The sequence below is a fragment of the Atractosteus spatula genome, chromosome 10 (genome assembly GCF_055471065.1).
Source record: "Atractosteus spatula isolate fAtrSpa1 chromosome 10, fAtrSpa1.hap1, whole genome shotgun sequence".
Classification (NCBI taxonomy): domain Eukaryota; kingdom Metazoa; phylum Chordata; class Actinopteri; order Semionotiformes; family Lepisosteidae; genus Atractosteus; species Atractosteus spatula.
In genome coordinates, this window is record NC_142715.1 from 9,263,423 (window position 1) to 9,277,318 (window position 13,896).

Genomic DNA, 13,896 nt, shown 5'->3' on the forward strand with positions numbered 1-13,896 from the left:
GCCTTCAAAACAAAACAGAGTTAAGTGATGTCCCTTGTCATTAGAACATTAACCTTAAATGTCCACATTACTCCTCGAGAATTCATACCAGAATCAGCATTGGATGCAAACAGGATGAATAACATCTGGAGTATGTATAAACACGGTAGGAGACATTATCTAAGTCTAGGAGTTACACATCAGGAAGTTCACTGTCAATATCTGATACCTCTGTAGTAGATATTTGGGAAGAAGTAACTTCCTTTCTTTTGACATGCTACCTTTGACTCATTCGTGCTACTTGGAGTACATCTTGATGTGAGAGTACAGCATTCAGAGTACACTGTCAGTCATGATCCAACTACCCGGCAGCAGTGTTACAATAACAACAGTTCCTGTTCCCAGCCCCCCCGATAAACCACAACACCTGTGTTGGGTATCTGCTAGGTTGGTTTGGAGGTTTGTTCCATTAAAGCAAACTAACTACCTGTACCTCTTCAGGGCTTACTGTTTCTTGGATTTCTATCCAATTCAATAGTGTGGCACCTGAAGGCATCCAAGACCTCAAGTTTGGTCTTATGTTGTCTGGTTCTAGACCGTACAGTTTTAAGTTCAAGCTGTACTATGGCCTCCTCGGGAACTTGCAGGAAAACTATTGGTTAGGTAGCTGCATTGTGGTAGCTGTATCATGCCTGTCACAAGTCATGGTGACAGTTAAATGTGGTGTGCTGACCAGCCATTTACTTCCCACCTGCTCTTCATGGGGTTCATTAACCTCCCTCTGCTCGTTAGTAGCTTTACACCCTTCATTGGTGAATTGTTTAGACACAGCCAATGGATAGCTTTGGTAGCCATACCCATCTCAAGATTTGGAACCGAATTCAATCTTGGATTGCCTTCTGGGTGAGCTATGAGCGATGGGGTTAATGTCACATACTCCTCTACTAAGAAGAGTGGAATCAAGTGGGTTGGGAATTGTGCCGTGGCTAGACTAGCTACAGTGGCACTAAACTCCCTTAACAGGTCTTGTGTCAGCATTCTGGCCTGTTGCACACAAGCATAAACCCACTGTATAACACCAACAATCATGTCCACTGGTTGGGGAATAAGGTTTAACCCTGTTGCATAGAAAGTTGCCTGTAGGGTTTTCCCTAAGCTTTCCAACTTTTGCTGCTGTTGATACAGTCTGTCACTACCCTCTGGCATCTCTGACACCTGTCTTCTTGGGGCAGTCAGGGTGAGAGTGCCAGTAGCACACAAACCTACCAGAAAAAGCAAACGTGCAACAGTGGCGGCAGCAATAAGTCCTCCCAAAAGTCTTTTCGGGTGGCTGACCCCAGTCATCTCCTTCTGAGTGACTGTTGTCTTTCTAAGCTGGCGCAGCGTGTACATGGTGTCTTTCTCAGTATGCCATGTGGCATCTTGGGCACCAACATCCTGGAAATCTGGGGAGATCTGACGCAGCTGCTGATGCTGCTCCTCCTTTTCCAGGGCATCTGCTTTTTCGATTTGTTCATGCCTGTGCTCTAGGAACCCTGCAGGGGGTGGTGCAGCGGTGGAGCATGCCTGACCCTCGGCTGAGTGGTCATCTGGAGCACCTGAGTGATCTGGGATTGTTATCCCATTCTCACTGTTCAGGTCCACCCTGCACACTTCCTGATTGAGGAATCCCTCTATCGGCATGTTTACAATCGTACGCTGGGTAGGTGTAGGACACGTGCTCGCTCCCCCCTTCCCTCGCTAGGGGTTCAGGGAGCTGCCCCAGCACTGGGATAGCTAGTTCATTGTCTTTGAACTTACTATCACCCACCAGGCCCATGTCAATGCAGGCGGGGATTCTGACACCCCTCTTTGCGATGTCCTGCACTGGCAGGCGGGTGACTTGACCATCCAGCTCCAGTCTGGCTGAACCACTGTTGGTCAGACTCAGACTGACAGACTGAGCTGGTGGCTGTAAGAAAACCGGGTCGGCTTTCATTCCCTGTCCCTTCTGGGGGACTGGGTGTGTTGGCAACCCTGCCGTTGAGGCAGGAACAATCAGGTCAGTCTCACTCACTACCTGGTAGTTGTGAGAAATAATGTTACCTGACTGCAGGTTCCCTGGGTCACAGCAGAGGGAATCGGCATCTGGGATCAGGTGTGTCCACAGCGCAGTAGTCTCAGCGTCCAGCTGGACCTCCTGACTAACCTGTGAATGTTGCACCAGGGGCACCTGGCGGTGGCCCTGCGACAGCTGCTCAAGCAGATCCTCATTAATAGAGGATCTCTCAGGGCTAAGGGTGAGGGCTACCTCACCAACCTGCTCTCCTGCCATCTGGATCCCTTCCACCACTGCGGGGTGGTGGTCCTGACCCCTCTTGGGTGCCAGGGTGCACAGGGAAAGCTCCTTTTCATCACCAGGTGGGGAGATCTGCTCCTCTTTAGGGGTGTAAAAGGTGTGTGCTTTACCTGGTGGATCAGGCGGCTGCTTGGAGCACCGCTCCTGTGGCAGGGAGGCTGTTGTGACCTCAGCCGGGACACGACTTCCCTGTATATCCGGGGAACAAGAAAATATTTTTATTTCTTGTCCAGAGGGAACAGAAGGAATCTCCACATAGGCTTCTGTGTTCGGTGGGCACTTTGTGAGCACAGTCTGCCTCTTGGCCCCCCTTTCCTTCTGTACAGAAGGCTTAGGAGCCTTGACCTGTTTCCACACCTTGCCTTTCTGGTGATCCACCAAAGAGTCCTCTCTGAGTTGCATGCCCTTTTCTTTTTCTACCCGTTTGAGCTTGCTGTATGACATCAAACACCTTTCAACCTCAGTGTCAATCAATGTCTCACTGTGTAAGACATCTCCCATGGCAGCCTTGAGGTAAAAGCTTCCTGCTTTTCCTCTCTGTTTTACTGCCTGCTCTGTGACTTCAGGGGTGGAGTCAGCACTCGCTTGGGAGTGGCTGACCTCATCCAGGCAGGAACCCTTCCGCTCAATCAGATAGACTGAGGGAGGGAGAGGGGGCGGGTCTCCGCCTCCTCCAGTGTAGAGTATCAGCTCATTCACGCTTCCGGCAGCCTTGGGGAGCGGTTGTCTCTGTCCTAATAAAACTTGTTCAAGCCTGGCCAGGCGGGCGGCTACTGAATCCTTTTGTTCAGCTTTATCTAGCCCTTTCTCTTCCCCGGTGTTCTCATGGAACTTAGGACGCTGGGTGCGGTCCTGTGTGCCTGCTTTGGAACGGGGCTTAGCCAGCTCAGGAGCCTGTGCTCCTTCGAGCAGGGGGGAATTAACCCTGCTGGCTCTGACGGCGAACACAGTCGCTTTAACAGCTTTTTGCTCAGAGCGACTTTGGACATCATACTCCCAGGCTTTCTGCACGAATCTCTTAATATCAGTCATTTTCATGGTCTGTGCATCTGTATGCATTAAGATCATCTTTCTGACTGACGGGTGGAGATTCGCAATGAATTAACCCTTGAAATGTGTGTTCTCTTCACAACCCTCATCATTTCGCCCTGCAAAATAAGTTCATCTAAGTCTCTCGTAATATTCACGAGGGGACTCTGCTCTCTCGTGCTTAATGTTAAGGGCGGCGGCTATCGCGGCAGTCGGGTCAATAAACGCACTGTATTCTGATAAGTGCTTGACACAGCTCTTCAAAGTCATCACAGACTTTCTTCATCTGCCTAGCCATCCACTCATGTACAGCTCTGCTGCTAGTTTTCCTGACCAGAAACACTTTTTCCTGTTCTGTAGCGTTTGGCAGGTACTGCAGGGTATACCTGAGGTCTTGAATATAACTCTCGATATTATTCTCTGACACTGCAGGGTCAAATCTCTCCATGTCCTTCGCTAGTTCTCTCAGAGAATGGAGGTTTATTCTCCTAGCTTCTCCGCTGACGGAGATATGACGGAGATCGTGGTCAGACCTGTCGCTGCTACAGAGAGTGCTTAATAGCGACTTGAATTCAGACCTTTTAGCAACCATCGTTAAACTTAAAGAGTATTACTTTTAAGTACGAAATCACAGTTCTACCACAGAAAACCACAAGATCAAGTATGCAATCAACCCAGTAGATCGCAAAAGATCACAAAACAATCAAGCACTGCTTAAAGAGCAAGGGGAACTTTTTTCCTTTCGGCTTTCAGCACACTGTATTGTCGAGTATGAAACCCGCGGTGTTTTATATTGAATTATTCCGCTTGGTTGACTCATTTCAGTCTTACCATAGCCCGTACAGGGACGCCAATAAATGTAGTGTGCTCTCTGAAGGCACCAGTTCTGTAGGGTTTGGGCATGTACGGGGACATTTATTAATTGTAGCCGTAAATCACAAAATGATTCTTTTGATGGCCTTAGAATCCAACCATGCGATATAACTCAAACAACGCACACACACACGGGTACTAATACACGAGGATACATTTATTAATACATAGAATATGCATATAAACCTAACAGATCTTATCGAGAGGGTTATCAGAATACAAAAGGTATATATACAATCAGTTACAAAGTGTTACATATATCAAGAGGACATACGTTCAGTATATCATTCATTTAGATCGTTTCATAAAGTGAACTTGGTTACAACTTCTACATTAGATACAGAAAACAAGTACATAACTCTTAGGAATTAAATTGATATCAACTGGTTGGGATAACAATTGAATTCTCAAGCTGTAATGCATTGAAGTTGAATACTCATCCAATCTCTGGGGATTCAGATCTCCTGCGGGCTCTCTGGCTCTGTGCCAGGCTGTGCTGTGCTGCAGATGCTCACTGACCGGCTAGTTAGTGTTGGCTTTAACTAGCAAAGTTTGTGCACAGGAGAAAAGATGACTGTGGGTCCCAGCAAGTCAGGAAGAGGACCGGTTCATTCCTGATGAAGCGCTAGTTCTGAATAGTGATTCAGCTGTCCACAGTTCCGACCTGTTCACAAGGCTTGCTGCTGGTGCTTACCTCAGGTGGATCCTCTGGTTACTCTCTGGCAACCTCCGCTCTAGACTCTTTGAACAAAGGAAAGTTCTGGCACTCGGACACACTGGCCGTTCCGTGGTTGTCCGGGCTGAGTCTTAGGATGGTCAGGAGGCACGCTGCAAGAATGTCCTGCCCTTGGGAGCCTTTTGCTCCTGGGCCGTCCTGCCCTGGAATTCTCCTTTGAATTCCCTTTAGAAAAGTCCAGGAAATAGTCTCTCAGGCCCTCTGTGTTGCCTGTTTTTACCTGGAGGAACTTCAGCTCGTTCATTGGCTGAAAGTTCCATGGGCATCAGAGTCCCACGTGGGTTACTCGGCCCTACCAGTCCCTGATTGGTTGATCAAGGTGAGATGTGAGTCACTTACTCCTGACACTTAGGAATGCAGTCCAGATGTCCATCTGGCACTCCCTAGACAGATAGGCGCCAATGGATGACCATTGATCATGATAGCCAGGCTTAGCTAAGTGCATCCCCATTTGGGAGCTGTACCTTATCAAAAGAAAACATCTTTAAATCAGCCTGCATGAATAGTTTCTCTGTGGCTGCACCACAGAGATGAACAGAGAGATGGGGCCTCATTAGAAAAAGCACAGCAACACTTAATTCTGACTTATTAACAACCATTGCCGCTACAAGTGAAAGGCTGAAGTGAAATAGAGCGGGGACGAAGGCAGTGAAGAGAGAGAACGTGGGAAGAAGAGAGAAACGCAAGGGAAAAAAAGCAGCGTCGTAAAAGAGGTGACGGAGCTGTCCTCTCTATAAAAAGGGTGTCAGCGAGCCTTCTTCTTGCTTACGGCCACACCCCCTTGAGCACACCTGATCTCGTCTGATCTTGGAAGCTAAACAGGGATGGGCCTGGTTAGTACTTGGATGGGAGACCGCCTGGGAATACCAGGTGCTGTAAGCTTTTAAGCGCAGGAGGCGCCCTATCCCCGCTCGCTCGCTCATTCCCCTGTTCACACGTGCAGTGCGGCTTGTCCGTCTGTTTATTTGTCAGCTTTGGCGAGACACGGGTGCTTGTGTATTAGCGTGAGCGTTTTTTATTCTAATCATGAACAGTTTTACAAGTCCGCAAAGGATCGAGGAAAGGTTTATCGCCAGCTGAAAAGAGACACAGCGCTTCGGCTGTGGAGACTTGTTCGGCTGGCGTTCGGGGAGTTGCGTTTTTCAGAATTGTATTGAGATCGTTTTCCACAGAGCTCAGATGTCAAAGCACAGCAGCAGCTCTCCACAGCGATCCTCTATAGCGCCCTTTCTCCCAAAGCTCCGTCCTCATTGGAAGGAAGCAAGAGTGAAAGGCTGAAGTGAAATAGAGCGGGGACGAAGGCAGTGAAGAGAGAGAACGTGGGAAGAAGAGAAAAACGCAAGGGAAAAAAAGCAGCGTCGTAAAAGAGGTGACGGAGCTGTCCTCTCTATAAGAAGGGTGCTAGCGAGCCTTGCTCTCGCTTACGGCCACATACCCTTGAGCACGCCTGATCTTGGAAGCTAAACAGGGATGGGCCTGGTTAGTACTTGGATGGGAGACCGCCTGGGAATACCAGGTGCTGTAAGCTTTTAAGCGCAGGAGGCGCCCTATCCCCGCTCGCTCGCTCATTCCCCTGTTCACACGTGCAGTGCGGCTTGTCCGTCTGTTTATTTGTCAGCTTTGGCGAGACACGGGTGCTTGTGTATTAGCGTGAGCGTTTTTTATTCTGATCATGAACAGTTTTACAAGTCCGCAAAGGATCGAGGAAAGGTTTATCGCCAGCTGAAAAGAGACACAGCGCTTCGGCTGTGGAGACTTGTTCGGCTGGCGTTCGGGGAGTCGCGTTTTTCAGAATTGTATTGAGATCGTTTTCCACAGAGCTCAGATGTCAAAGCACAGCAGCAGCTCTCCACAGCGATCCTCTATAGCGCCCTTTCTCCCGCAGCTCCGTCCTCATTGGAAGGAAGCAAGAGTGAAAGGCTGAAGTGAAATAGAGCGGGGACGAAGGCAGTGAAGAGAGAGAACGTGGGAAGAAGAGAAAAACGCAAGGGAAAAAAAGCAGCGTCGTAAAAGAGGTGACGGAGCTGTCCTCTCTATAAGAAGGGTGCCAGCGAGCCTTGCTCTCGCTTATGGCCACACCCCCTTGAGCACGCCTGATCTCGTCTGATCTTGGAAGCTAAACAGGGATGGGCCTGGTTAGTACTTGGATGGGAGACCGCCTGGGAATACCAGGTGCTGTAAGCTTTTAAGCGCAGGAGGCGCCCTATCCCCGCTCGCTCGCTCATTCCCCTGTTCACACGTGCAGTGCGGCTTGTCCGTCTGTTTATTTGTCAGCTTTGGCGAGACACGGGTGCTTGTGTATTAGCGTGAGCGTTTTTTATTTTCATCATGAACCTTATATACTGTATCTCTACATCCCATAACCTTTAACGGCAGGTGCCTGGGTGTGGACATGTTGTGATGTAATATTTAATTTAAAAGTAAACATTTTAGTAAAGTCTGTTATATTGTTAAAATCTATAAGCGTTATAAATATCAATTTTTGCTTGTGCTTATAATTTATCGCTGCTAAATGTGTCTTATTCAATTATTTTAACACTTTTATGACCTATCCACGAAAATATAAAAACCTGCCCTACAACGCTCTTCTCAAAAGATAAAATAAGTTTTACATTTTTTGATTCAATGTAATTTCTTTTCTAGAGAAACACATCATTTGAGGCTTGGGTTGCATGTTAATATTTTTAAGGTTTAAAGACTTTACGTTCACGGTACGTGGAAAATCATTTCAAACATTTGAAAAGTTGTTGAGAATTTGTCATTGAAATAAGCTTACATATTTTAATTCAAAGTGATTACTTTTCACTCTCGATAAAACACGTGTGATTTTGGGGCGGGGGGATATGGTGGGGCGTTCTAAAACATCACAACCATTTGAAAAATGTCTTGAGCTATGTAGGCATGGTTACAAATTTGGAGTTTATGCTTAAATTAGCCGACTTGCCGGTTTTGAAATGTGAAACCTGAGCTGTCAGGCCCCGATATTGACTGCTGCGAAGATGGCTTCTTTGAGTAGTGAATCATCGGATTCCTCTGCTATGCAAACTGAAGAAGTAGGTTGCTAAAATATTTTTTCTGATAGTGGAATTGTCGTTTCAATCTGCGTTTAGCGTATTTCGTTTTCAACACTTTGTCTTCTTTTTAGCAAAAGCTGACCCAGCACTCAGTGGTGTGTGACAGTGGCTGTCATGTGAACTCTGACGGTGATTCAGGTGTTGGGGGTCCGTCAACGACTGATGAAGAGTTGCTACAAATGGTAAATATTAAACCACAGCAAGTTCAAAGCAAACGAAAAACTCTAACACAAAAGAGGCATTACAATTGTAAATATTTTAGGTAAAAAGCATGCCTATTTATTTTGTTAAGCCTTCCTTTTCTTTTTTCCTTTAATAGAATAACGAAGAGGTCGACGCATCAATCTTCAAACTACCATCAAGCTTGAATGTTTCGTGTCTGTTCATGTGTGTTCGCCAAAATGTGATAAATGATGATGTTCAACCTAGTTTAGCTAATGATGGCTCTAATGAGCCCGATGCTATGGATCAGATTGTAAAGTCGGTGGTATGTTGCACCTTCAACCATTGTTTAAAGGGGGTTGTGGTTGATGAATGCGCGGCCCGTTTGATTAATCATCCAGGTCAACGGGGTCACACATGCCTAGTTGTCGGGTGCGCGGATGGGTACTGTGGTGTCTCCGGGGGAAAGTTTATGTAAATGAAAGTAGTACTCACACCACACTTTTCTTTCCTGAGTTTCGTGGCGTTTCTTCCTCCAACTATCTTCCAAATACAGTCCGTAATCCGTTCCCTTAATCCTGATCCGATCCGAGTTCCAAAAGTCCGTAATAAAGCCAATCCGCGATGTATCCTTATCCAGTGTCCGTAATCCAAAAACCATAAACCTTTTCTCCTTTCAGTAGTCCGTTATTCTTTAGCCCGATCTTTAACATACACCTCTTTCCTCTCTTTTCCTCCAAACCGCATTCACCTTATCGGCTTCCGCCCTGTTCACTGCCTCCAGGGCACTTATATTTCGGTTCCTGATGCGGCTCAGCTGTGTCTCATTGTTTCTCAGGGTAGACCCTTTCCATGTACCGGTCAGCTGATTCTTTTTGGCAGCCATTTTGCTAAGGTCCATATCTAGTATTTTAAGTAGGTCATTCCGAAAATACCTGTTATGAATGACCCTTCCCCTGGTCATGTTACAGTACAAAATGTGTTGTTTGCCGCATTAGAAATTTATAAGTGTCTCAGTTTAGCCCGAATTTTATCGGCTGTTCTGTACATCGCCAGTGGCCTGGGTACCTATACTTTTACAGATGATACTGAGCGGAGTATAGAGCACTTGCTGAGAAAAATAATTGACGACCGCTCGCCATATGAGTATGTACGCTCCTTACTTGTAAAGGTAGATGGAAAAATACTACACGTGACTTTTGGTGCGTTGCAAAACTTATTTTATACTTATTTATACTTATTTTTACAGAAAAGAAAAAAGATCTATGTAAAACCAGGGCTGTGAAATACTCGCAATGTGAATAGAGCTTTCACTCTGTTTTACAGACACAGGTGTGCCATCGTGAGAAGAATGAAAAATTTCGAATGTATATGTAAGAATTCTTACAAAAAGTGCTTTACACTCTTCTTTCTGCAAAGCTTGAAATAAAAATCAATTAACTGAATGCTAATGTCCTTGAATTTGTTAAAGAGATAGATGTGCATGTAAAGAACATGAGTGAAATTACTGCAATTCTGATGTTTTCAGATCAGAAACTGAAGCCTGGCGGATTCAGCGGTGTGTATTCCAAAACTACAACGTATTTTACATAGAACCTGTGGTAACACCGTCCCTCTGATCACTCAGGCTAATTTATTTGCTCTGTTAGGGTCGCCCAGTTCGGTGTTCACGGCTATAGAAATGGCGAGAGAAAGGGCGTTATGAATGCTTTTTCAGATGCTGCTGAGTTTCTGAACAATGTTGGGGCGATAGCTACAACTAATTTTCTGCACCAACATTTAATTGGCGATTGCAAGCAGTAGTCTGTAATGTGTGTGAAAAGTTTAAAAGTGTATACTGGGATGTTTCTGTAATTTAAAACCTACTGATGAAATAAAGTGGTTCACATTTCACATGCTATTTGTCCTGCGAGTTCTTTCTGTGACACTTTACTCAGTCAGTCAGTCAGTCAGTCAGTGTGCGTGTGTGCGTGCGTGCGTGCGCTCACATCCCAGAAACTCGCGGCACTCACCAGACTTCCCACACCGCCGATTCCCTAGGGTTATAATAGATTGCATTCAAACCTGCAGCAGACATGATCACCTTCCATCCCTCGTTGCTAATACGCTCTTTCACACACTTATTTATAAATCGAAGGGGATGCGGTGGTGGGCATTTGGACCCTGAGGCCTGGGGCTGCTAGGGGTGGAAGGCGGGACAACAACACTCATTATGACACACCATTGGCTCTCGAGGGGGCGGGACATCCGCCCATAACATTGCACCATTGGCCGATAAGGGGGCAGGACATCTGCCCATGGCGGCCTCCCATTGGCTGAAAAAGGGGGCGTGGTACCTGTCAAAATGTTTGATGAAAGGTGTCGCTTTATTCTACTCCCGGGCCAAAAACAGCCCTCGGATCATCAAGTCAATCAGGAACTCCCAGTCTCACAACTGCATTCCCTCGGTGCTTCCCTACCACCCTAACCCAATTTCTATCCCCAGGACCATCATTAACAATGACTACATTTTACAGGACGATCCCTCCATTGGTACTCTTTTTTCCGACCGCCCAATCATCTCTTATCGCTGACCACCACATAAGCTTCTTGTTCACAGCTCCCTCACACTCAGCACCTTCCCCTGCAATAGCACTCGCTGCATCACTGGCAAATACATATCTAACGACATTCAGGGCATCACAGGACAATTCCAGATAACCCTGACAACATCCTGTATCTCATTTACTGTATCTCTTGCAAAAAATGCCCAGCTATCTACATTTGGGAAACCGAAAGGAGACTAGGAGAATGCTTCAGAGAACATATTAGGGCTGGGAAGGTTAAAGATTTCTCCAAGCCCATAGTTTTTCTTTTCACCTCAAATAGCCAGGATCTCTCAATGACTGACTTATTTTAATGTAATCTTCTCTATTCTCTTGCAGGTTTTGACTTCACACCTTTCTTCACCTCTCTCCATTTTGCACTTCCTGTGTGGCCTCTCTGCTGCTCCTGCCTCCTCCCCTCTCCCAGCTTTTGTTCTTCTGTGCTATTTAATCTTTGTAATCTGCCCTGTCTTTCTCACACCTGAAGAAGGCTTCACAGCCGAAACATTGAGTTTTCTCTCTTCTCTTTTCAGTATGGAATAAACCTATTACTTGTTCCTTTGCAGACTACACATGCTGACATAGTTTAGTTCAGGTGGGTAGCTGCTTCAATATACATTTGTAAATGTCAATTTAAAACTGTAAAAATAGTAAGATTGTAACTCCACTTTAAAACGTGGCAAGAAATAGACACATGGGAGGCTACACCCTGGAAAGGTCATCAGTCCATCCCAGGGCAAAGATATAAAAAATAAACATATAGGCAGCACATATCAAGCCTTACAAGAAATCATTAACACCCTCAACACACACCACAGGTCCATTAAACTCAAATACACCAAGCATGGTAGCCTGATAGACTTCCTAGACACCACCACATACAAGGTTTCTTCCTTCAACAACACAGACAAACTGGACATCAAGGTATTTTTCAAAGACACATTCACACGGCTTACTGCACAAGGATAGCTTCCACCCAAAACATACTTTAAAAGGACTGGTAAAATCACAACTCCTACACTTCCACAAAATCTGTACACAACAACAAGACTTTGAGGAAGCCAAATACACACTCTTCCCAGCTTTATGCCAGAGAAGATACACACAAAGTTTCCTCAAAAATGTGGCACAAACATTTCTAAATAGAAAAACTCCAGATGACAGAAAAATACCCCTCAACACATCATATTCTCAACTCAGCATAAAAACCAACCAAAAACCATGATATTAGAAAACACAAACATACTAAGGGAGCACAAAATCATATCTGCACACAGAAAAAAACAAAAACCTTCAGCATTAATTAGTCCAAAGCAAGCTAAAACCTGTACAAAACAGATCATATACACCAAGAGCCAAACATTTCATAACAGAAAACAATGATCCAAAACAAAGAAACTAAAGAAATCTTCCAGTTGCAAAGGGCACTCTCAGAAAACATCAATAACGCCATCTACAGCATCCAGTGCAAAAAGTGCGGGGTGACCTATGTGGGGGGAACGGGTAACTCCATCCGAACCCAGCTGACACAACACAGGTACATCAGGAACCACGGGACTGGAAAGCAACCCCAACTGGACAGAGATAGAATCAAAGAAAAAGGAAAGGGAGTGGATCAAAAGACTTCTTTACACAAGACCTGAACATCAGAAAAACCGGGAGGGTTTTAGTCGTTGGAAGGAGAGTGCTCACCTTGTGCCAGATGGTCCCCTCTCGGATAAAATCTGGGAGAAGGAGCTTTGTTCCCCTCTCCTAACTAGCCAGATCCTACAGGGACTGGAACTCTTCACCATACTAACACGCAACAAACAGACGAATAACTGAAACCAATCAGCTATGGAAACTCGCACAGCTTGCACAGTCCTACTAGGGAGGAAAACAAAAGACCCTGATTGCCTATTGAGATGTTAATGGTCCATGCATAATCCCCACCAGGGAAAGCAGAAACTCATTCACCAACTGAAACTGCACCTACTCATACAGAAACGTACAGAAGGAACACAGACCATAGGATACAAACTAGCCCCCTACAACTACAACACACTGCCCCTTACAAAACAGGATAAAAACAGGCCAGCATGGACACAGTGTCCCAGAACAATGCCTGAAGAAGACCCAGGCAGAAACATAGCGACACACAGAAAGGCAAGATTGTCTTCCTATGGAGCCACAGATTCTACAGAGGTAAAGCTGCCTAACAGTGGAAACCTAATGGTGTCAACGAAGCTTTAGGCATTTAAATGGTAAGTATGGATCAATCCAGAGTTGACAACGCACGCAACCGTACGGTCACCCTCCACACTGCCTACACAACAAACATGTCAAACAGACAGGATACCTTCCAACAAGGAACCAGGATCATCTACAAAATGATCCAAACAGTCCACCATTTACAAAACACAGCAGTTTTATTGGACGGGAGAACCGAGCACCCGCCAGCCTACGACGGAAGACCGAGGAACTCATAAAACCTGCCAAGCCACCCAAACTCACATATTTGAAGCTGGTAAGCAATGCCAAAAATTGGCTTCACACCACACTGCAGATCCTCGAAGAGCAAAATCTGTCATACAACTAGAGGATCTTGAGCTTCCCCACTGGGAGGAAGCTTTCACACTTGCTTCCAACTGATCAAAGAAACATTATGGGAGGAAATTGCAGAACACCACCTTTGGACCCTACAGTACACAAGCTATCAATACTGGGTTAGGGAAGGACACTCGGGCAGATCAAATTATCACACCAGTTTTTAAATTCTACAACGACTTCTACTGGAAAGACTGCGAACAAGACCAAGTAAGAGTTAAGTTGTTTTATAAAGTCATTATTTTAGAGCAAGGTATAATTCTGATAAAAATACAATAAACAATATGGTGAAGCTATTGGAGAGAAAATTAAGGCTCGGTTAAGAAACTGAAACAGTCTTGACTTGTTCCTTTACACAAAAGTTATTTATTTTCAAAAGAGACCCATGAGGATTCATCTGGTGTGCAAGACCTGCCTGAAGACATTTGACCAGTTTCCTCTTCACCTAAAGAGGGTGTGTATGAAATGAGCCTCAGCAGAGGAGATCAGCAAGGTCCTTCTCCAGGCCAGGAAGGACTTGTTGAATCACCTGAG

The 13,896-nt window shown here is 45.6% G+C and overlaps 1 non-coding gene and 1 pseudogene across 1 annotated transcript; both read left to right on the top strand.

Moving 5' to 3' along the window:
* The first annotated feature begins 5,718 nt into the window (after positions 1-5,718).
* LOC148824845 (5S ribosomal RNA) lies at positions 5,719-5,837 on the top strand. The gene has a single exon (XR_016092871.1). It is a non-coding gene; the product is annotated as a 5S ribosomal RNA (ribosomal RNA).
* A 1,183-nt stretch (positions 5,838-7,020) lies between these two features.
* Positions 7,021-7,139, top strand: LOC148824846 (5S ribosomal RNA; annotated as a pseudogene).
* Positions 7,140-13,896: the final 6,757 nt, after the last annotated feature.